Genomic DNA, 24,349 nt, shown 5'->3' on the forward strand with positions numbered 1-24,349 from the left:
ATGCCGGGAACCTTACAGTTTATAGTAATAGTTTAATAATACTAAGATTGCTTTAAGAATAGTTTATCAATGTATGATTGTCCATAAATGAGTTTATGTATTTACAGAAATGAACTTTTCAATCATCAGATAAATTAAATCAGCTGATAACTAAAAATAATTGTATGTGATGTATGTATGTAAGCTTATTGTAAATCATATTAATAATTAGATACAACATAACTTATTATTGAATACTTATCTCGCAGATAAAACTCCGTGAAGAGATATACTTTAAGCCGTGAAATGTCAGATTTGAGACATTTGGCCATAAATCAATATATATCGTGTATTACCTTACAAGAAGCTACACGCCAAATTTGAAATTTATATATACATATGAGAGTTAAAACTATTAATATTTTTATATTAGAGATAACGAGAACCAATAGAGCAAATTTCATAAAATATAGAGTGAATTATAGGCGTTTAAACAATTAAAATCTTATATCGCCATATCAAGGCGAACAGGTTGGAAGATACGGGACGAACGCTTATTAAACGTCAGGGAGATTTACTTTCCGCGTGTTTAAAACGCGTTGTATACGATATTTTATCTCCAACGTAATGGCAGACGATACATTAACGTGTATTGATGACCAAAATGATTAATATGGCAAAGTATGAAAACGATCGGATAAGAGATAAAAATGACCACTGACACGAAAGCCATGTGAAACGTAAAGGAGGTATGTAAAAATCATAGATCGGTCGATCTGTGTTTTTTTATAGTTTGATAGGCTTGAGCCCACAATCTCTATTCAATAGCTCTACCATTGCACTACGGCGTAGTGCAATGGTAGTGCTATGTAGTTACTACGCTGTGGCTATTAATATAATAAGTATGCATATACATACATATGTACATATTTACATATAAATATTAAAAAAATTTCAATTAAAAATATAAAAAAAATAATTTCTGATCGAATCCAAAACGCAGTTTGCCGTTTTGTAAAATATTTGGAAACGCATTTGTCGGATGCAATTTATTGGACCTCGAGTTGCATACAATATTTGCTCATGCTCACACCAAGGGCGTTCAACCGTTCGAATTTATATGCCAATTCCGTTACGGATAACTACGCAGAACTAGGAAATAAACAAACAATCGATATTTTTCGATTTTTTCAGTCGACAAAACCGCAAAAAAACACATGCGCAAATCGGCACCCAACGGTAATTCGGCAAGCAAACGGCACCGGAAACGACGCGGCACAAACAGCTGGCGATACGCTTTCATAAATCGCGATACGACAACATGTGCCGTCTGAAATATGTGGCACGGGGTGTTGCTTACCCCATCCCACAGCCTGTTTTCTCGCTCTGGTTATTCGTTGTTAATTCCGTTAGTGTGGACTATACAAGCACACTTAATTGAGCACTAGATTAACCCTTTCCGAGAGGGTCGTGCTTATGGCGGACATGCATAGTTTCGTCGTCGCTATTTTCTCGTCACCGATGCAGGTAGGATGGAGTTAACCAGTCTTTAAATCATGTATCAATCCGAAAGCACCCGTTGAAATTTCTACGGATATAACACTAGTATGAGATAATAGGCACGATTTTCGACACGGGGTCCCTCAACTAGTCCGAGCCCTGGAACTTAACTCCGAATCCCCCCTTCCTCTTATCGAACCTGTATGTATATATGTATACATACACTTTTAAATCAGTTGTGACTGGTTGAATTCTATCATATTTTCCAACCGCATTCACGTTATTTATCTTAAATAATATGTTCTATTATTAACTTGACATATTCTATTGCATGAAATAACTGGATTTAATCCTCTTTTCGTTCGAATTTGGCTGAAAATCAACTCCTAGCACCAAAGTCTCTTTGTTCTATTGAATTTCAAGTATTTATATTTGCTTCCTAAGTGACTTTCCAGACAATCAATAGCCGATATATATAGTGTGTGTGAGTATAATATATTTAATATATGTATGTATGTGTGTATATAGGAAAACCTTTTGAACTAATAAAAGAGAGCTTTCAATAAGAGAGAAAACAATAGACACACGCTAATTTATTTATTTATTTCGTTGAACGTTTGGTGCTCTTGATGAACTTGTCGATTTTATTATTTTGTCTTTCTAACTGCGATTTTGATATATTGGAGCTTTTTTCGGCTCCTTTCTAATTTATATCGAAGCTATCTCCATTAGAATTTATTGTATCTCGTGCCGAAAAACACGCAAGGCAACATTTTGACACGCTATGTAATTTTTCTATGCTCATTTTCAGTGTGAATTATATGTTAGTATCGTTTACAAAATATTTATATTGCTTTCAATATATATATATATACATACATATATATACACACATTAAGTCATCAGTTTTACACCCTTAATTACTATAAATGTTTTGTCCTCGAGTCTAATATTATTACATGTCAAGTTTCACTTGCGACATTATTGCAAGTGCATACTACTGTTATTTTAATCGTATATACATATTGTAATCTCAACGTCATTTTATTTTATATAAATAAAATTTCAGCCTAAAATTTCAGATAACAACTTCGCATAGTCGATTTTTATCCTTGTTTAAAATAATGATAATTATCCTGTAAAAATAACAGTCTTTTAGATTTAAGAGGATTAGTATTCGGAAAATAATTCACAGCGTTATACCGACATTACCGGCTTGAAACCTCAAAATACGATGTGTAATCTCAATTTTAAATAAAGTAAAAAAAATAAATCATTAAAATAAAAAATAAATTCGTTTCTATCGCATTTGTTTACGCAAGCATGTAGATATTATGTAATGCAGATGCCATTAAGCCATGAACTCTTCTGGGTTAAACTTTAATTTCACATTTCACTTTATACTCCTATTCAAACCTAAAGCATCTCGAGCGTGCGTAGACACAAAGTTTTACAACTGTCCTCGAGTTTTAAGTGAAAGAGAAAAACTAAAGCTACCATTAAATTCAAACATTAAGGCGTATCGACAAGGCCCTGGTCACAAATCAGCAAATGCTTACGATCTCGGAGGAGGTCGCTGGATTGTGGGATGAGGTCTAGATTGCACTTGGAAATAATCAGTAAACACAGGACGTTATTTAACCTAATTACCCGGGCGAATTCGCCCCTGCTCCTCCCCGCTCCCCGGCAAAAGTATCTGCTCGGCTCCATTAGGAGGACATTACTCCGGCAGATGGGTCTTTTAGCATCGCTATCTCAAGTCTTTGAGGACACTATTAGGGTCCGGCAATCGGCGTGGAGGCCCCACTTCATTTGGTCCACGAGGCCCCCAACGAATACAGGCCCGATCCCCAAGAACGAATCGTAAGCAATGAAAATACCGCTCTCAACTAAGCAATTCGTGAACCTTTTGAAAAATTTGTATAGATTATGTTGAATCAATATACTCATGTACATAATTCAATTTAAGCCGTTTTCCATGTTCAAATTATATTTATGTAACAAAGCCTGATGAAATATAATCCAATTAACTTTGTAGTACATATATATATATATATATATATATATATATATATATATATATATATATATATATATATATATATATATATAGTATATAAAAAATAAAATGACGTTGAGATTAATATATATGTATATATAAATATATATATATATATATATATATATATATATATATATATATATATATATATATATATATATATATATATATATATATATATATATATATATATATATATATATATATATATATATATACACACATATATATATATATATATATATATATATATATATATATATATATATATATATATATATATATATATATATATTAATCTCAACGTCATTTTATTTTTTATATTTATTTTATTTATATATATATATATACATATATATATATATATATATATATATATATATATATATATATATAAATATATATATATATATATCAGTGGCGTGCGGTCCATGGATGCGGTGGATGCGGCGCATCCCCTATAACTTTAAAAAGCCAAGAGTATTTTTAATAAATATTTGAATTTCGCTTCGATGTATTCTTAGTGATGTACGTGATTATGATGTAGTATATGAGTATATATATATATATTTCACATATCACGTGTTTTTTGTTACATGATGCATTATATAGGATCTTTTGATAATTTTTATTAAGGATTCGCATAGGCGGCCGGCCGGCCACAGGCGAGTGACGCTGGCGAGTAGACGCTGAGTGAAGTGCGCGCGCGTCATGGATTCGGAGTTCGGACCGATCCCATTTGCGCATGCGCACTATGAGGCTGTCATATTCGCGCGGACGCGTTGACACTTGTTTAACCTCTACGGTGGATTCGGTTTCTCTGTTTGCTTATCTATTGAGTTTCACTTGGAAGCCGCTGTTGATCGATATTTCCGCACGCTACGCCCCAAGTTATTTATCAAAAAGCTAGCCGATTCATTTCTTTAGACGAAGTTAATCATTTATACTGTAAGTTGGTTATTTTTTACTTTTGAATTAAGTTTTCATTTTAATTAGTTTCGTCTAACTTTATTTTTAGTTTACTGTTCCACTACTTACGAGTTTTCATTATTGCCTTTAATATGGATATCGAAAATAACAATGAGAGTGGACTTGTCGTCGAGATCAATAATAATTGCAATTGTTTAATTGAAAATGTGCTGAAAAGAAGATTTGCTTCTCTCCCATTTAATGAAAAGGAGATTATTGTTAAGAGCCCCAAACCCACACCAATATGAAATATTCAGTCTAAAACAAAAACATTTAAAAGGTATTTTAACACAGAAACATACGAAAAAATTTCATGGATTTGTGGATGTGCTCACTTAACGAAATTATTCTGTTGGCCATGTATTTTATTTTCTCAAGAAGTGAATGTCTGGAGTAAATTTGGATTTTCTGACCTAAACAATTTAAGTAAATCGCGCAAGAGACATGAATGTTCTCAAGCTCACATATGTTCTGCTGCTCAATTTAAAAAATTTGGAAAGGGACCTCGTATAGAAAATTTTTTAAGTGCTCAATTTAAAGCAAATATTGAAATGCACAACAAAGAAGTTACTGCAAATAGATACATTTTGTCGAAATTAATAAGCGCGATCTGTTTTTTAGCAAAACAAGAACAACCTTTACGAGGACATTTTGAACACCAGGAATCGGAAAATAGAGGGAATTATATTGAGTTGCTGTATCTGTTGAGTGAATCAGACATAAAATTGAAAACTCATTTAGATAACTCTACGGTGTTTACTGGACTATCGAACCATATACAAAATGACTTGGTATCCGCAATATCAAAAGTCTTGCTAGATGAGATTAAAACTGAAATACGTGCATCAAAATTTGTTTCCATAATTGTGGACGAATCTACAGATATCAGTCGCAAAGCTCAGCTATCTACTATTTTTAGATATGTAGATGAAAACAATGAAATTCAGGAGAGATTTGTTGGATTTGTCGATGTTAGTCCCAATAGAACAGCTAATGCTCTTTTTCAGCACATACGTGAGACCTTGGAAGAATTTGGTTGTTTGGACAAATTAATTGCACAAACGTACGATGGAGCGGCTGTAATGTCCGGGGAGCATAATGGAGTGCAACGAAAAATTCGAGATATTTGTCCTAATTCTTTATTTGTCCATTGTTACGCTCACAGATTGAATTTAGTTTTGTCGCAATCTGTTAAACATATATCCGGATGCAAACGTTTTTTCAGCCGTATGTTGTCATTTTCAACTTTTTTTTGTAAGTCTTCAAGAAGAATTTCCCTTCTCGATTGTCAAATAAAAAAACGATTTCCCACTGCTGCCCCTACACGATGGAACTACAATAGCAAAATTTTAAATATGATATTAGAATATCAAACAGAATTAATGGAAATATTTAATCAAATAATTAATGACGAAGACGAATGGGATACTGATGCTGTCATAAATGCTGAAGTCCTTCATCGTTATTTAAAAGAGTTTGAATTCAATTTCAATTTGCATTTATTTTCTGCAATATTTAATTCGGCAGATTTTTTATTTGAAATTTTACAAAAAAAAACCTTTGACATATCGTATTGCGTAAGTGAAATTAAAAAATTTGTAAAATATTTAGATAACAAAAAAGACGATTTTGATTCATTGTGGAACAAAGTAATAACTAAAAATTTTAATAGAAAAAGAAAATATGCTGAATGTGAAGAAGATGTGAAAACAACGTATAAACTTCACTATTCTGAAATTTTAGAAACTCTTTCAGTAAATACAACCAATCGATTTCGAGATATCGAAAATTTAAAATTTCTCGAATTTTTTAACGTCAAAAAATTTAAAGAATATGAAAATAATTTTCCAGATTTCCTATTTAAATCACTCCACCTAACTTATGGAAAATACTTTGATTTTATGAAATTAAAAAGCGAATTAATTTACATGTACTCAACGCAAGATTTTCATTTGAAATCTATAAATGACGTAAAGGAATTAATTGTGAAAGATGATCTAATAGACGTTTTGGAACAAGTATTTAGTTTAATACAATTAATTTGTACGATACCTTCCACGAGCGCATCGGCTGAACGATCATTTTCGACTATGAAAAGAATTAAAACGTTCACCAGAAGTAGTCAAAGTGAAGAAAGACTCTCTGGTCTTGCTTTAATTGCAATCGAAAAGAAAATAATGTCAAATTTAAAAAACAATAAAAAATTCTATGATGCGGTTATCGATGAATTTTGTAAAAAGGAACGAAGAATAAAATTAAATTTTAAAAAATAAATTGGTCGGTTTTTTTTTTCAAACAAGGGACAGCATCCCTTGTTTGAAAAGTCACCGCCCGCCACTGATATATATATATATATATATATATATATATATATATATATATATATATATATATATATATATATATATATATATATATATATATATATATATATATAGATATATATATATATATATATATATATATATATATATATATATATATATATATATATATATATATATATATATATATATATATATATATATATATATATATATATATATATATATATATATATATATATATATATATATATATATATGAGTTCGGTCTTTCGTGTCATGCGGGGAAGACGTGCTTCTGCGTTCTTCCCGCTATTACTCGCTTAAACCCGGCTATTGCACGAAATTTAATCTAAAAATTTAACCATCTCATCACTTATTTTACTAATTGCATCCTAGTATAATTTAAGTGTAAAAATAAACAGACGATCGGCCGTTAACAGCGTTTTTAATATCAGTGATTGCGAAAAATTTTGTGTTAATTTTGTGTCAGTTACAAAAGCGTATACGAACGAGATACATCTCCCTACCTGAATACAAAAAAAATAAGGGTCCCTGCTCGCCAGTCAAAATTCGGTCCCACAGAAGCAATAAATCTTCCACATAATTGCTTTCAGACAAAAATTTTTAACGAACTTTACTTAATAGAATAATAGCAAACAGAAACGGTGTTTCCCAACTGTCTAATAGTTCTTTTTCATATTTAATTTATATTAAAGTAATTCGTGTAATTTTATATTCTTTACTAAATTTATTATTAAAATATTAAATTGCAAACCGCACTCACATATATAAATCCGTTGTCTCCAAAGAGGCGTCTCACGATAAAGATCTGTAAAAAAGTAGTATAACAATTGCTAATCTATTATTATCATAACTAACTACTTTCACTTACAAAGTAACCCTGTTAAATGGCATGTAATAACTCATAAGTGATCCAAGTGATACCTAGGATGACTATCTGTCAAAGCTGACCACAGAGAAGAGTCTATGGCGGTAAGAACTCACTCCTTGAATGGAAATCTCTCTCAAGTACCGCCTTTTTCTCAACACATCTTGGATAAATGCGAGAAAAATAATATCCAAACCTCCAACAAGGTAAGAGTGACGATGGATGATAGCTTAGCTAATAGAAACCTGTATTTAGCCACGTACAATGTAAGAACGTTATCGAGTGAAGGAAGTGTGCTTGCATTAGAGAATGAATTAGAAAATATCAAATGGGATATAATAGGACTTAGTGAAGTAAGACGAAAACAGCAAAACCAAATAATCCTAAAAAGTGGTAACTGTCTCTACTGGAGAGGGCTACCAAATGGTAGAATAGGAGGAGTAGGGTTTCTTATCAATAAGAGAATAGAAAGAAATATTATAGAAATAAGCGACATATCGGAACGTATATACTATATAGTATTAAGAATCTCGAGCAGGTACACTTGTCAAATCTTCCAAGTGTACGCCCCCACATCTAGCCACCCAGACGAGGAAATAGAAGACTTCTACGAAAAAATACAGGACGCATACGATAATAGCCGCCACCACTTTAAAGTAATCATGGGCGACTTTAACGCAAAAATAGGACAAAAGGCAAATACTGAAAGAGCAGTAGGCAATTTTGGTACCGGCCAAAGAAACGACAGAGGCGATCGCCTCATAGAATTCGCAGAACACAACAGGCTCTTTATCACTAATTCATTTTTCAGGAAAAACACCAACAATAAGTGGACTTGGGAGAGTCCTAAAGGAGACAGAAACGAGATTACAGGAAATTAATAAAAGGATGCAGTAACTCTCCAGATTTCGCTCAACTAAGGTCTAGGAAAAAGGAATTCGAACTCGAACTTGGAAATCGATACGGGAAATTAAACCCAGAAGCAGACATCGAGGAATTGAACACTGTAATTAGTTCGGTTCTAACCTCAACAGGTAAGAAATTAGGTGGATTCAGGAAACAGATTAAATTAAGCAAAATTTCAGCGGAAACAAAAAACCTAATTAAGCATAAAAGGAATTTAGATAGGGATAATAATAAGCAAGAATACAATCTAGTAAATAAGGAAATTAAAAAGAGAATAGTCAGGGATGTCAGGGATTTTAACAGCAAGCTAATAGAAAATACCATTAAGAATAACCGTAGCCTGAAAAAGTGCAAACAGGATCTTTTCTTAGGCAAAAACCAAATGATCGCAATCAGATCAGAGAGCGGAGAAATAATTAGGAATAGAGAAGAAATCATAGACAGAGTTTACACGTTCTATGCAAAACTATACGAGAACGACAACGGCCAATTCCCCGCTCTGGAATCGACACACGGCCAAAGGGTTCCTGCAGTATTGCCTAGCGAAGTAGAGGCCGCGCTAAAAACTGCAAAGAACGGTAAATCCCCAGGGGAAGATAATATTCCCATTGACTTACTAAAATGTGGCGGCCCCCCCCTAATTAATATCTTAGCTAGGCTTTTCAGCAAATGCATCCAGAACCAAGCTATACCAGAAGGATGGAATAACGCAACTATCATTTTAATACACAAAAAAGGCGACAAAAGCGATATCAAGAACTACCGACCCATTAGTCTACTTTCAGCGGTCTACAAGCTCTTCACGAAGGTTATTACAGAAAGGCTGAAGAATATCCTCGACGAGAACCAACCTGTAGAGCAGGCAGGGTTTAGGGCAAATTTCAGCACAATGGACCACCTCCAAGTAGTTGGCGAACTAATCGAGCGCGCCAACGAATATCAACGGCCATTGTGCCTAGGTTTCGTCGATTATGAGAAAGCCTTCGATACAGTTAGTCATAATGCAGTACTTAACGCTCTAAAAACACAGGGAGTGCCGGAACCCTATGTGGGACTGTTAGCTGCAATATATAAGAATGCCACAGCTTCGGTTAAAATTTTTTCAGGTACAGATAGATTTAGCATAGGAAAAGGAGTAAGACAAGGAGATACAATCTCGCCCAAGTTATTCAATGCGGTGCTTGAGGGAGTTTTCAGGAAATTGGATTGGGATACAGCCGGAGTAAGCATCAATGGTCGCTTTTTGAGTCACCTTCGGTTCGCAGACGATATAGTTTTAGTAGCTCGTGATTCAGCTGACCTACTTATCAGACTAACACAGCTGGACAGGGAAAGTAGAAAAGTAGGATTAAAAATTAACGTAGATAAGACTAAACTAATGTTCAATAGTTATTGCATGCCTGATAGCATCCCCTTAGATGATAAACCAGTAGAAGTAGTAAATAATTATTTATATTTAGGTCAAATAATTGACATGTCTGGTAGTAAAAATGAAGAGATAAAGAGACGTATGAAATTAGGGTGGAGTGCATTTGGACGGATGAATGCTGTTTTTAAATCAAAAATGCCACTCTGCCTGAAGAAAAGGATCTTTGATCAATGCGTTTTGCCAGTGATGACGTATGGATGTGAAACTTGGACACTGAACGCCAAGATGCAAAATAAAATCCAATGCACTCAAAGAAGTATGGAACGCTGTATGCTTGGCATAACGAGGAAAGACAGGAAGCGGAACACGTGGGTGAGAAATATGACAAGGGTAGTGGACATAGTGGATAGAGTGAAGAGATTGAAATGGCAATGGGCGGGTCACGTAGCTAGGAGGATGGACGAAAGGTGGACAAAAGAAGTGCTTGAATGGTACCCGAGAGAAGGCAAAAGAGTAAAAGGAAGACCGCAAGGAAGATGGGTGAACGAAATTAGGAAAATGTGCGGAATGAGATGGATGAGTGTTGCGCAAAACAGAGACGAGTGGAAGCGTGTTGGAGAGGCCTTCATCCAGCAGTGGATGGCGAATGGCTGTAAATGATGATGATGATATATATATATATATATATATATATATATATATATATATATATATATATATATATATATATATATATATATATATATATATATATATATATATATATATATATATATATATATATATATATATATATATATATATATATATATATATATATATATATGTGTGTATATGATAACGATGATATATATTTAAAACTGTAAACGTGATTTAAAAATCAGTAGCTATAATTGGATATAAGCCCTTTAAAAATTCAAAGTCTCTGAACTCAGGTATACCTATAAGAGGATATTTGTGTTCGACAGGTCACCGGTTTGACACCACACGCGGCAAGTCTGGACGAATGAATTTTAGGCGTTTTATCGATTCATTCATTATGTTCGGCTAGCGTTCGGAAGCATACACACACACACATGCACACATGGATTTCCTTCTTTATATATACATACATATATGTACATATTTGAGCGCTCATAATGAATTTATTTTTGATACTTTTATTTTCTTGAAATATATATAGGTAGATAAATTCGTGGGTTGGTTATATAAATTTTATTTGAAGATAAATTAGTACATACACACATATATCCATATTGTGCTGCTATTTTAAATAGCTCATATTAATACCAAATTATAAAATATTTTTTTCAACTATAAATTAATTTTAGGACTCAAAAAACTCCCGTTTTTATTAACAGGTGTCTGCCTATTGGCTTTCTATTTTAAAAAAATTGAACAATGCATAAAGTTAGCTCGACGAAAGGAGTGAGTTAAGACGCTCAATAAACTCTTCGGGGCCTACAATAGAGGCTCAAACAAAAGTTGAGTTGTCTTTGACGAGAAAAGCACAGTCGGAGCTTTTGAGCAAACATTAATCTCGATGATACGTTCCACAAACAATGCACTCATCTCTAACTTTTTTCATCCACAGTTTTTATTTTTATCTAGACTCTATTTCCAATAAGAGGTTTGTTTGACAAAAAATCGTTCTTCGGATTAATGACATGGTCGTTATGACTAGAGATCGGATACACGTTGTTTATTACTTTATCTATGTATGTACGTAGTAACAATAGATGAAGTTTTGTGATCATGTGAAAATTCGAACTCGAGATTTTGACTGATTCGAAATCAGAATCGATTACTGATCACGTTTTCATGATCTAGAAAAAATGTGTGTCTGTGTGTCTGTGTATTTTGGGGATTTTTTGAACACCGTTAGTCCCATCATACTGAAACTTGTTGACACGACGTAAATTTTTGTCAAATTTTTAAGTTGACCGGAAATGGTACCTCCCCTTATAGGTGAATTTTTTTACATGTAATAAAATTATAATTTTTATAACTTTATATTTTTATCTGAACCGGAAGTAGTACTTTTACTCAGTGGGACTTTTTCCTCTTAGATAGGTCAAAAATGTTATCGCCACGATTCTGTCCACACCCCTGAACGTATCAAGCTGAAAATTAATATTTTAATTCTTTATGTACTAACTTACATAGAGCTGATAAGGTTTTGGTCAGAAATCGTAAGCCGGAAGTAGTATTTTTTTTTAAAACAATACTTAATTATTTTATTTTGACCTTTAAAATTATTTTAATCTTCTTGATATTTAATGTGTTTATTACTGATCGTAATTTTAAGTAATAAAAAAATCAACAATATCTGACAACCGGAAGTAGAACTTTTGTCTTGTGCAAGTTTCCATACATTTGCGCTCAATTTGTATCGAAAATGCTGTCATAGCTATTAGTATTTCATAATGTGTCTGTACGGTTCAATATCCAATGTTGTTTTGTGACCCTCTTATATTCCTCGAATACATACATAGATAAACTCATGGGTTGGTTACATCCGAATTTTTTTTTAGAAATGGTCATTTTCTCACAAAGTACACATCGAAAAACCAGTTCGAATTTTCGCATAATCACAAAACTTGATCTATTGTTACTAAAGTAAAAAAATGATCCAGATGTATTCCGAGTAAATAAAACATAGATTGCACATTGGAAAGATACATTTGTCTATAACGCTTAACATATTCGTGACAATATATGACAGTAACATTGATTAAATATTGAACATATTCATTGATCCTTTACATAATCCGGAAAATGTACATCTGCTCTTATTGACGACACATATCCGTTGAGAATATTTCAATATACATATGTATAGCACATTCTTTCCTGCTTCATAAGCGGAACTCAATAAATCCCACATCGGAAGACCCCGCCACATGCTACTCTCATTTTCAATGAGTATTCGCCGTTTATATGGCAATAATATTACGATTTAATAAAATGGTGGAGATCCCACTGAGAAATTCCCAGTCTCGATTAATCTCCATTGATCTATTATTAAATCTATTGATTAAATTTAAATTTGGGTTTGGACGATTTATTTGATAGCGGGTTTGAAATTCACCGGTCGTGTTATGCAATTGCAACTCGGCGCACAGCCTGATTTCTGGATTTCCACATTCCTCAACCTCCGGTCTGAAGACGGACACCGTGACGTCAAATGTGCAATATCCGAAGTCATACCGGTAAACTGATACTTTGAATACAATCATCAACTAAAATCAAATATAACACGGATTTTATGAAATTCTCACAATATAACTTCCGGAAAAAAGCTTCCTAGCAATATTATTATTTTTATAATACAATATTTTTATGTATAATGGATTAATGGACGAATGAATATATTGCCATATATTGTCACAGACTAACACAGCTGGACAAAGAAAGTAGAAAAGTAGAATTAAAAATTAACGTAGATAAGACCAAACTAATGTTCAATAATTATTGCATGCCTGATAGCATCCCATTAGATGATAAACCAGTAGAAGTAGTAAATAATTATTTATATTTAGGTCAAATAATTGACATTTCCGATAGTAAAAATAAAAAGATAAATTAGGATGAAGTGCAAATGAAATTAAGATGGCGTGCATTTGGACGAATGAATGCTGTTTTTAAATAAAAAATGCCACTCTGCCCGAAGAAAAAGATCTTCGATCAATGCGATTTGCCAGTGATGACGTATGGATGTGAGAACTTGGACACTCAACGCCAAGATGCTACCGAGAGTCCAATGCGCTCAAAGAAGTATGGAATGCTGTATGCTTGGCATAACGAGGAATGTCAGGAAGCGGAACACGTGGGTGAAAAGTATGACAAGGGTAGTGGACATAGTGGATAGAGAAAAGAGATTGAAATGGCAATGGGCGGGCCAAGTGGTTAGGAGAATGGACGAAAGGTGGACAAAATAAGTACTTGAATGGTACCCGAGAGAATGCAAAAGGGTAAAAGGAAGACCGCAGGGAAGATGGGTGGACGAAATTAGGAAAATGTGTGGAGTGAGATGGATGAGAGTTGCGCGAAACAGAGACGAGTGGAAGGGTGTTGGAGAGGTCTTCATCCAGCAGTGGATGCTGAATATCTGTAGATGATGATAATATATAAGCAGGCTTTTATTATTTTTAAAGATACAAAGTATCATTGAGCTTAAAGCAATAATGACGTTTTGCTAAATTTGTCTGTTAGCTTTTTGTTTGCCACTAATCGCGATTATTATTCCGGTGACGATGTCACCCTTTGAGAACAAATATTTGTTTAAAGTACACTTTTCATCTACTCTTCTTCGTCCGATTTTACATACCTCCTTTGAATTTTTATATTATTTTGTTTCTTGACCCCCCTCCCCTCTCTTCGGTTTCTTATCTTTCCTTTCGTCTGTTCATACGACAAAAGAGTTGTTGGTCTTTTACAGTCGTCGGCTTTTATTCAAAGAATACTGAAACACAATGCCTAATTATACTGGTGCGAATAAAAAATCTGCCCCTGCTATCTACGAATATATTTCGACACGAGCAAAACCTTCATCAAATTATTTATTTTAATATAATATTATATTCAAAAATATAAATAAAAACCTACATAATTAATACACATGTTCATATGTAGGTATAAAAGAATACGAAACATACAAAACGTAAGTGATTACTTTGTTTCTCCTTTTGCATTACTTGGCGAAGACAAAGAATCTCATGTAAACAGTAACGAGCTGTTTCTTTTGATTATTTGCTTATATTTAGTTAGACATTACTCAATTTTCTCCCTTTGAGAATACGGCACTGAATAAATGAACCAAAAACATTGTATTTTTTTTATTCTCCTATCTCGTTCTGTGCAGAGTTTATTTTCCTGAAGCATTTGACATGTATTTATTGATGTATATATTTAAGTGTTTTTTTTTTGTTAAATCCGCTATTTTTTTATTAAATTCAAAACCAATTTAACATAACACCATTAAAAAAATTGAATTAAAAAACCTCATTAAAAATAGCTAAATTATAAACAATAAAAATATTCATTAAAATGAGAAAAATAATTTAAAATATTAATGCAAAAAATTATAAATATAATTCTTTAAATTGGAAAAAATAGTAAGATAAAAGAAAAAAATTTCCTACGGATATTAAAATATTTTAAGTAATTCAATGTTTATTTACATGTATTTGATAAATAAATAAAATAAACATTCTAAAAATAAATAATTTTTTTTTTCTTATGATAAAAATTAAAGGTAAATTCCAATTGTTTCAACGATTAGTCGTTGTTCGATTTTTCGTTCGGAATATTTATGACACCGTGTATTCATTTTCTTTTCCATTATTTCTGTGGAGTTTTTCCTCTGTGTACCGACCAGACATTTGGACATTAAAAAAGATAAACTGTTGCGAGGAAACATTCAAGACATGCAACCGGTTATATCCGAATATATATATATATATATATATATATATATATATATATATATATATATATATATATATATATATATATATATATATATATATATATATATATATATATATCATCATTCATCATCATTTACAGCCATTCGCCATCCACTGCTGGATGAAGGCCTCTCCAACACGCTTCCACTCGTCTCTGTTTTGCGCAACACTCATCCATCTCATTCCGCACATTTTCCTAATTTCGTTCACCCATCTTCCTTGCGGTCTTCCTTTTACTCTTTTGCCTTCTCTCGGGTACCATTCAAGCACTTCTTTTGTCCACCTTTCGTCCGTCCTCCTAGCTACGTGACCCACCCATTGCAATCTCTTCACTCTATCCACTATGTCCACTACCCTTGTCATATTTCTCACCCACGTGTTCCGCTTTCTGTCTTTCCTCATTATGCCAAGCATACAGCGTTCCATACTTCTTTGAGTGCATTGGATTTTATTTAGCATCTTGGCGTTCAGTGTCCAAGTTTCACATCCATACGTCATCACTGGCAAAACGCATTGATCAAAGATCCTTTTCTTCAGGCAGAGTGGCATTTTTGATTTAAAAACAGCATTCATCCGTCCAAATGCACTCCATCCTAGTTTAATACGTCTCTTTATATCTTCATTTTTACTACCAGACATGTCAATTATTTGACCTAAATATAAATAATTATTTACTACTTCTACTGGTTTATCATCTAAGGGGATGCTATCAGGCATGCAATAACTATTGAACATTAGTTTAGTCTTATCTACGTTAATTTTTAATCCTACTTTTCTACTTTCCCTGTCCAGCTGTGTTAGTCTGATAAGTAGGTCAGCTGAATCACGAGCTACTAAAACTATATCGTCTGCGAACCGAAGGTGACTCAAAAAGCGACCATTGATGCTTACTCCGGCTGTATCCCAATCCAAGTTCCTGAAAACTCCCTCAAGCACCGCATTGAATAACTTGGGCGAGATTGTATCTCCTTGTCTTACTCCTTTTCCTATGCTAAATCTATCTGTACCTGAAAAAATTTTAACCGAAGCTGTGGCATTCTTATATATTGCAGCTAACAGTCCCACATAGGGTTCCGGCACTCCCTGTGTTTGTAGAGCGTCAAGTACTGCATTATGACTAACTGTATCGAAGGCTTTCTCATAATCGACGAAACCTAGGCACAATGGCCGTTGATATTCGTTGGCGCGCTCGATTAGTTCGCCAACTACTTGGAGGTGGTCCATTGTGCTGAAATTTGCCCTAAACCCTGGGAATATTATCTTCCCCTGGGGTTTTACCGTTTTTTGCAGTTTTTAGCGCGGCCTCTACTTCGCTAGGCAATACTGCAGGAACCCTTTGGCCGTGTGTCGATTCCGGAGCGGGAAATTGACCGTTGTTGTTCTCGTAAAGTTTTGCATAGAACGTGTAAACTCTGTCTATGATCTCTTCTCTATTCCTAATTGTTACTCCGCTCTCTGATCTGATTGCGATCATTTGGTTTTTGCCTAAGAAAAGATCATGTTTGCACTTTTTCAGGCTACGGTTATTCTTAATGGTATTTTATATTAGCTTGCTGTTAAAATCCCTGACATCCCTGACTATTCTCTTCTTAATTTCCTTATTTACTAGATTGTATTCTTGCTTATTATTATCCCTATCTAACTTCCTTTTATGCTTAATTAGATTTTTGGTTTCCTCTGAAATTTTGCTCAGCTTAATCTGTTTCCTGAGTCCAACTAATTTCTTACCTGTTGAGGTTAGAACCAAACTAATTACAGTGTTCAATTCCTCGATGTCTGCTTCTGGGTTTAATTTCCTGTATCGATTTCCAAGTTCGAGTTCGAATTCCTTTTTCCTAGACCTTAGTTGAGTGAAATCTGGAGAGTTACTGTATCCTTTTATTCATTTCCTACTTTCGCAATTTATATTAATGGCCATCTTGGCACGGACTGATCTGTGATCGCTACCTATATCTACTTTACTTAAAACACTAACGTCTTTAACGGAGTGCAGGGCATTTGTTAGGATGAAATCGATCTCGTTTCTGTCTCCTTTAGGACTCTCCCAAGTCCACTTATTGTTGGTGTTTTTCCTGAAAAATGAATTAGTGATAAAGAGCCTGTTGTGTTCTGCGAATTCTATGAGGCGATCGCCTCTGTCATTTCTTTGGCCGGTACCAAAATTGCCTACTGCATATATATATATATATATATATATATATATATATATATATATATATATATATATTTATATAAATATATATATATATATATATATATATATATATATATATATATATATATATATATATATATATATATATATATATATATATATATATATATATATATATATATATATATATATATATATATATATATATATATATATATATATATATATATATATATATATATATATATATATATATATATATATATATATATATATATATATATATATATATATATATATATATATATATATATATATGTAACGTACGCCCCCGCAGCCGAAGGAGTGGAGGGAAAACTACCCCCGCCCTCGGATGCTGGGGAGTGGGAGAAAGTCCTGCTACTTTCTCAGCTATAAAAGGAGCGCCCTTTTCTTCGGAAGTCGAGTCGGACCATAGCTTTCTCTGAGAACTGTCGTTTCCTTTGGACTCCCATCTCTGCTGGTCTTTCCCTGTTCAGTCAAAGCCACCCACTTCACCCCCACGTTACACTGGTGTCAGAAGTGTTTGACCTGAGCCGCAAAAGGAATACACCACGCAAAGATGCCCCCAAAAAGGAGACAGGCATCTCCTCACCAGTTGGACGAACCATCACGTGTGGAACGACTGGAGGAGCAGATGGCGCGACTCGTCGCGCTTCTCGAGAGGGACACCACAACACGCACGCCAGCGATTCCGGCAAGCCCTTCAACGAGGGTCCCAGCGGTTCCGGCGAGCACACTGAGTCCCTCGTCATCAGTATGCAGAAACGACGCTACTCCACGACCTGTCACCGACCCCATGCTAGGAAGCACCATCCACAAGCAACCGACCGAGCTTCCTGTTTTCGACGGAACGGGCGACGTAGAACGATTCATCCGCGAATTTGAAATCGTGTCACGAGCCCTACGCTGCGAACCGACGGCAAACTCACTCATTCTCGCTCTACGAGGTCAAGCGAGAATATTCCTCATCGACGAAGTACCGAAAGAAGCGTACGAAGCGTACGAGGAGCTGAGGTAGAGGCTGGTGAAGCGCTTCAAATCTTCGCCACACCCGTACGACGCATTCCGTGACCTAATTTCCCCGTCGATCCGCAACAACGACGACATAGAGGCTCGGTTCGCGGACATCCGTCGAAAAAGGATGGAGGCCTTTCCAGAGCCTATCCCGTTGGACGTCCTGGACAAGATACTCCTCATATTGTCGTTTCACGACGAGGATATCCGCGCTGCCGTATTCACCGCAGATCCGAAGACCCCACTGCAGGAGCTGTTACGGCTCGCAAAACACGTGAGGGATGCGAAACGGCTGAGGAGTCAAGGGAGGGGGGCGGCCAACAGACCAGCCCAAGACCACCAGCCTCACTTCAATACCGCAGCTCGAAACGCCAGCAGACCTCCCTGGCAAGCAGAGGGCCGTAACGGTCACAGACCTCCCTGGCAAGCGGAGGGCCGTAACGGCAACAGACCGCCCTGGCAAGGGCAAAGGAACTGCCGAAACTACGGAAGCCCACAATGTCGCGGGCGGAACTGTCCGAAGGTACGGGCAGTCGAGAACGCCTCCGACGAGAAAGAGGTGCGATCCCAGTCGGGAAAAGAATAATGGTCAGTTCCACACGGGCAGGACTGATCATCGAAGATGAAGAAAAGCCCGTCCCAGTGTTAGGGAGCGTCGGCGACTCACCTTTCGTATTGGACACCGAAGGCGAGATCGGAGGAGTACCATGTAGGGTACTGTTGGATACTGGGGCAAGCATCTCCGTTATCTCCAGCAAACTGTTCGCCAAAATTCCCCGCGAACATAGAAAAAGGGTAAACGACAAGAGGGAGAGAGTACGAGTCGCAGACGGTCGACACGTAGCGATCTACGTATGGGCCGAGACTACGTTGTCAATTAAAGGCACACAAGTGAGATGGAAATTTGCCGTCACTGATTTCTCCTCAGAGGTCATCATGGGGATGGATCTCCTGCGCCACCTCAATACAATCGTCGAACTGGGAGGAACCACGACAAGGGTCACTTTCCGGAACGACATTGCGCCCCATCGACCAGTAAGTTCAGTCCATTCGTGTCAGGAAATACAAAGACACGAACTGAACGGAAAGCGACAAGACGACCTGCCCCGCCAACTGGACGCTGCTATCATCGACCTACCACCTGGAAAACGGTCGACGATCGTCAACTCCCTCCTCCAGCATCGACAAGCCTTCGCCCAAAGCGAACGGGACTTAAGCCAAGTCCATAAAGGGAGCCATCGAATAAATAGCGGCGACGCCGCCCCCATCAAACAGGCCCCTCGCAGAATACCGCTGCACAAGAAGACAGAGGTACGGTCCCTCATCAACGACTTGTTGACAAGACAAATCATCGAACCAGCAGCCGGTCCCTGGGCCTCCCCCATCGTATTGGTCACGAAAAAGACCGGCGAGTTGCGCCTCTGCGTTGACTATCGTCGGTTAAACGCCGTGACAACGAAAGACTCGTTCCCGATGCCACGAATGGACGACGTCCTGGACAGACTCGCGGGCGCCAAATTCTTCTCGACGTTGGACCTGCAGAGTGGTTTTTGGCAAGTCCAAGTCGAAGAGAAAGACCGACCAAAAACCGCCTTTACCACTGAATTTGGTCTATTCCAATTCCGTGTCATGCCTTTCGGCCTCTGCAACGCGCCTGCCACATTCTCCCGGCTAATGGAAGACATTCTCGGCGACCTGACCGGATCAACCTTGGTATACCTCGACGACATCATCATATTTAGTCCGACCCCGGAGGCCCACTTGGAACACATCCAGACGGTCCTCAAACGCCTACTTGCGGTCGGACTCAAAGTAAATACGCGGAAGTGCCAGCTGTTTAGGAATGAGGTCTGCTTCCTTGGCCATAAAATCAGCTCCCACGGCGTCTGCACTGATCCAGAGAAGACAAAAGCCGTGAGAGAGTGGCCCACCCCCAAATCGAAGGCACAACTCCGCAGCTTCTTAGGCCTCTGCACGTATTACCGGAGGTTTGTGCAAGGGTTTGCGCAAACGGCGAAACCACTGCATCGTCTTACGGAGGAGAAAACAGTCTTCACGTGGGACCAAGACTGCGAGCATGCCTTCAATGCCCTCAAAAACGCTCTGACAGATGCGGAAACAATGGCATTCCCCCGACCTGAGAGAATCTATATTCTGGACGCGGATGCCAGTCAACATGCCATCGGAGCCGTGCTCTCCCAAGTTCAAGACGGCGAGGAGAAGGTGATCGGGTACTATAGTCGCACCTTGAAGGCACCGGAACGGAACTACTGCGTCACCCGGAAAGAGCTGCTCGCCATCGTCGACGCAGTAGAGCACTTCCACCACTACCTGTACGGAAGCCCCTTCACACTCCGAACCGATCACGCCGCACTGACGTGGCTCCGCAGCTTCAGAAAACCTGAAGGTCAATGGGCCCGCTGGTTGCAACGACTGGGACAGTACCACATGGACGTACAGCATCGAGCAGGGAAGAAACACGGCAACGCCGACGCCCTCTCTAGACGTCCATGTGATCCAGACTGCCCGAAATGCGCGAAAATAGAGGGCAAGCAAATAGCACCCGAGGCCAAACTCGTCACTCTAGGGAACCCACAAACTCCCCAGGCCACCGACTCCACAATCTCACGGTTCATCGCCTGGAAAGAGTCCGAGAGACGACCACTGTGGGAAGAAGTGTCGGCAGAAGAACCCGAAGTTCTATGGGCCCAGTGGGACGCCCTAACTGTCGACCAGGGTCAGCTCTTCCGGCGATGGGAAAGCCCAAACGGCGAGCGTCAGATCCTGCAATTGGTCATTCCCGAGAGCCACATAAATGAAATCCTATGGGAGATGCACAGTTCCCCGACTGGCGGACACTTCGGCGTCAATAAAACGCTAAAGAATGTCCGCCGCCGATACTACTGGCCAACATGCCGCCCCGACGTTATAAAATGGTGCGAAAAATGCCCCAGGTGTGCAGCGCAAAACGGACAGCATACGAGGAACAGGGCGGCCATGCGGCAATACGTGTCAGGGGCACCGATGGACCGAATGGCGATCGACATATTGGGACCACTACCGGTTACCAATAGGGGGAACCGTTACGTGCTAGTGGCCGCTGATTACTTCACAAAGTGGCCAGAAGCCATTCCCTTACCGGACCAAGACGCGGAAACGGTAGCGGAAGCCCTAGTAACCCATGTCTTCGCCAAACTGGGCACACCTCGAGAACTGCACTCCGATCAAGGCCGTAATTTTGAAGCCCGAGTCTTTGCCGAAACACTAGATAAATTGGGCATCTGCAAAACTCGGACGACCCCTTACCACCCTCAGTCGGACGGGATGATCGAGAGGTTAAACCGCACTCTACTGGGATACCTCCGGAAATTCCTGTCCTACTACGACGAGGAGGCAGAACGAGACTGGGACACGATGCTGTCCCCGTTCCTCATGGCTTACCGCTCAACCCCACACGACGCGACAGGAGAGTCGCCAGCCCTGATGATGTTCGGCAAGGAAATGCGCCTTCCACCCCAACTTATTTACGGCGGAACCCGGACAGTATACCCGAGCAATCAGCCCACAAATACGTCCAAAATCTCATAGAAGGGATGGCGGAAACGCACAAATTCGCTCGGAAATACCTCCAGAAGACGCAAAATAGAATGAAAGCGGCTTACGACGGGAGGATCTGGTAACCACGATACGAAGAGGGCGATCGCGTTTGGTTGCACCCAGCCAAGAAGCCCGGTCGCACCCTTAAACTCCAGCCCCCTTGGGAAGGTCCGTTCCGGATTATTAAGAGGATTAGCGACGTGGTCTATCGGATCCGCCGGGAAACAGGGAACTCCCGGTATCTGGTGGTACACGTCAACAGATTAGCGCGATACCTCGCAACACCGGATCCGATCTAGAATTAAAAACCCACCTTGTATTTTCATCCGTATTGTATTTCTTTGCATTCGTTTATTTTGTATTTGTATATGTTTGTATATGCTTTTGTATATTATAAATTGCTCGAGACGACCGATCCTGAAGGAGAGGGCAGTGTGGGCAGGGCAGAATGGGGGAAAAACTACTCCCGTCCTCGGATGCTGGGGAGTGGGAGAAAGTACCGCTACTTTCTCAGCTATAAAAGGAGCGCCCTTTTCTTCGGAAGTCGAGTAGGACCACAGCTTTCTCTGAGAAATGTCGTTTCCTTTGGACTCCCATCTCTGCTGGTCTTTCCCTGTTCAGTCAAAGCCACCCACTTCACCCCCACGTTATATATATATATATATATATATATATATATATATATATATATATATATATATATATATATATATATATATATATATATATATATATATATATATATATATATATATATATACATATATATATATATATATATATATATATATATATATATATATATATATATATATATATATATATATATATATATATATATATAAATATATATATATATAAATATATATATATATATATATATATATATATATATATATATATATATATATATATATATATATATATATATATATATATATATGTATATATATATATATATATATATATATATATATATATATATATATATATATATGTATGTCATCATCATCATCCTCATCATTTACAGCTATTCGCCATCCACTGCTGGATGAAGGCCTCTCCAACACGCTTCCACTCGTCTCTGTTTTGCGCAACATTCATCCATCTCACTCCGCACATTTTCCTGATTTCGTTCACCTATCTTCCTTGCGGTCTTCCTTTTACCCTTTTGCATTCTCTCGGGTACCATTAAAGCACTTCTTTTGTCCACCTTTCATCCATCCTCCTAGCTACGTGACCCACCCATTGCCATTTCAATATCTTCAATCTATCCACTATGTCCACTACCCTTGTCATACTTCTCACCCACGTGTTCCGCATTCTGTCTTTCCTCGTTATGCCAAGCATAAAGCGTTCCATGCTTCTTTGAGTGCATTGAATTTTATGTAGCATATATATATATATATATATAAATATATATATATATATATATATATATATATATATATATATATATATATATATATATATATATATATATCAGTGGCGTGCGGTCCATGGATGCGGTGGATGCGGCGCATCCCCTATAACTTTAAAAAGCCAAGAGTATTTTTAATAAATATTTGAATTTCGCTTCGATGTATTCTTAGTGATGTACGTGATTATGATGTAGTTTATGAGTATATATATATATATATTTCACATATCACGTGTTTTTTGTTACATGATGCATTATATAGGATCTTTTGATAATTTTTATTAAGGATTCGCATAGGCGGCCGGCCGGCCACAGGCGAGTGACGCTGGCGAGTAGACGCTGAGTGAAGTGCGCGCGCGTCATGGATTCGGAGTTCGGACCGATCCCATTTGCGCATGCGCACTATGAGGCTGTCTTATTCGCGCGGACGCGTTGACACTTGTTTAACCTCTACGGTGGATTCGGTTTCTCTGTTTGCTTATCTATTGAGTTTCACTTGGAAGCCGCTGTTGATCGATATTTCCGCACGCTACGCCCCAAGTTATTTATCAAAAAGCTAGCCGATTCATTTCTTTAGACGAAGTTAATCATTTATACTGTAAGTTGGTTATTTTTTACTTTTGAATTAAGTTTTCATTTAAATTAGTTT

This window comes from Arctopsyche grandis, chromosome 1, assembly GCF_051622035.1.
Source record: "Arctopsyche grandis isolate Sample6627 chromosome 1, ASM5162203v2, whole genome shotgun sequence".
NCBI lineage: Eukaryota > Metazoa > Arthropoda > Insecta > Trichoptera > Hydropsychidae > Arctopsyche > Arctopsyche grandis.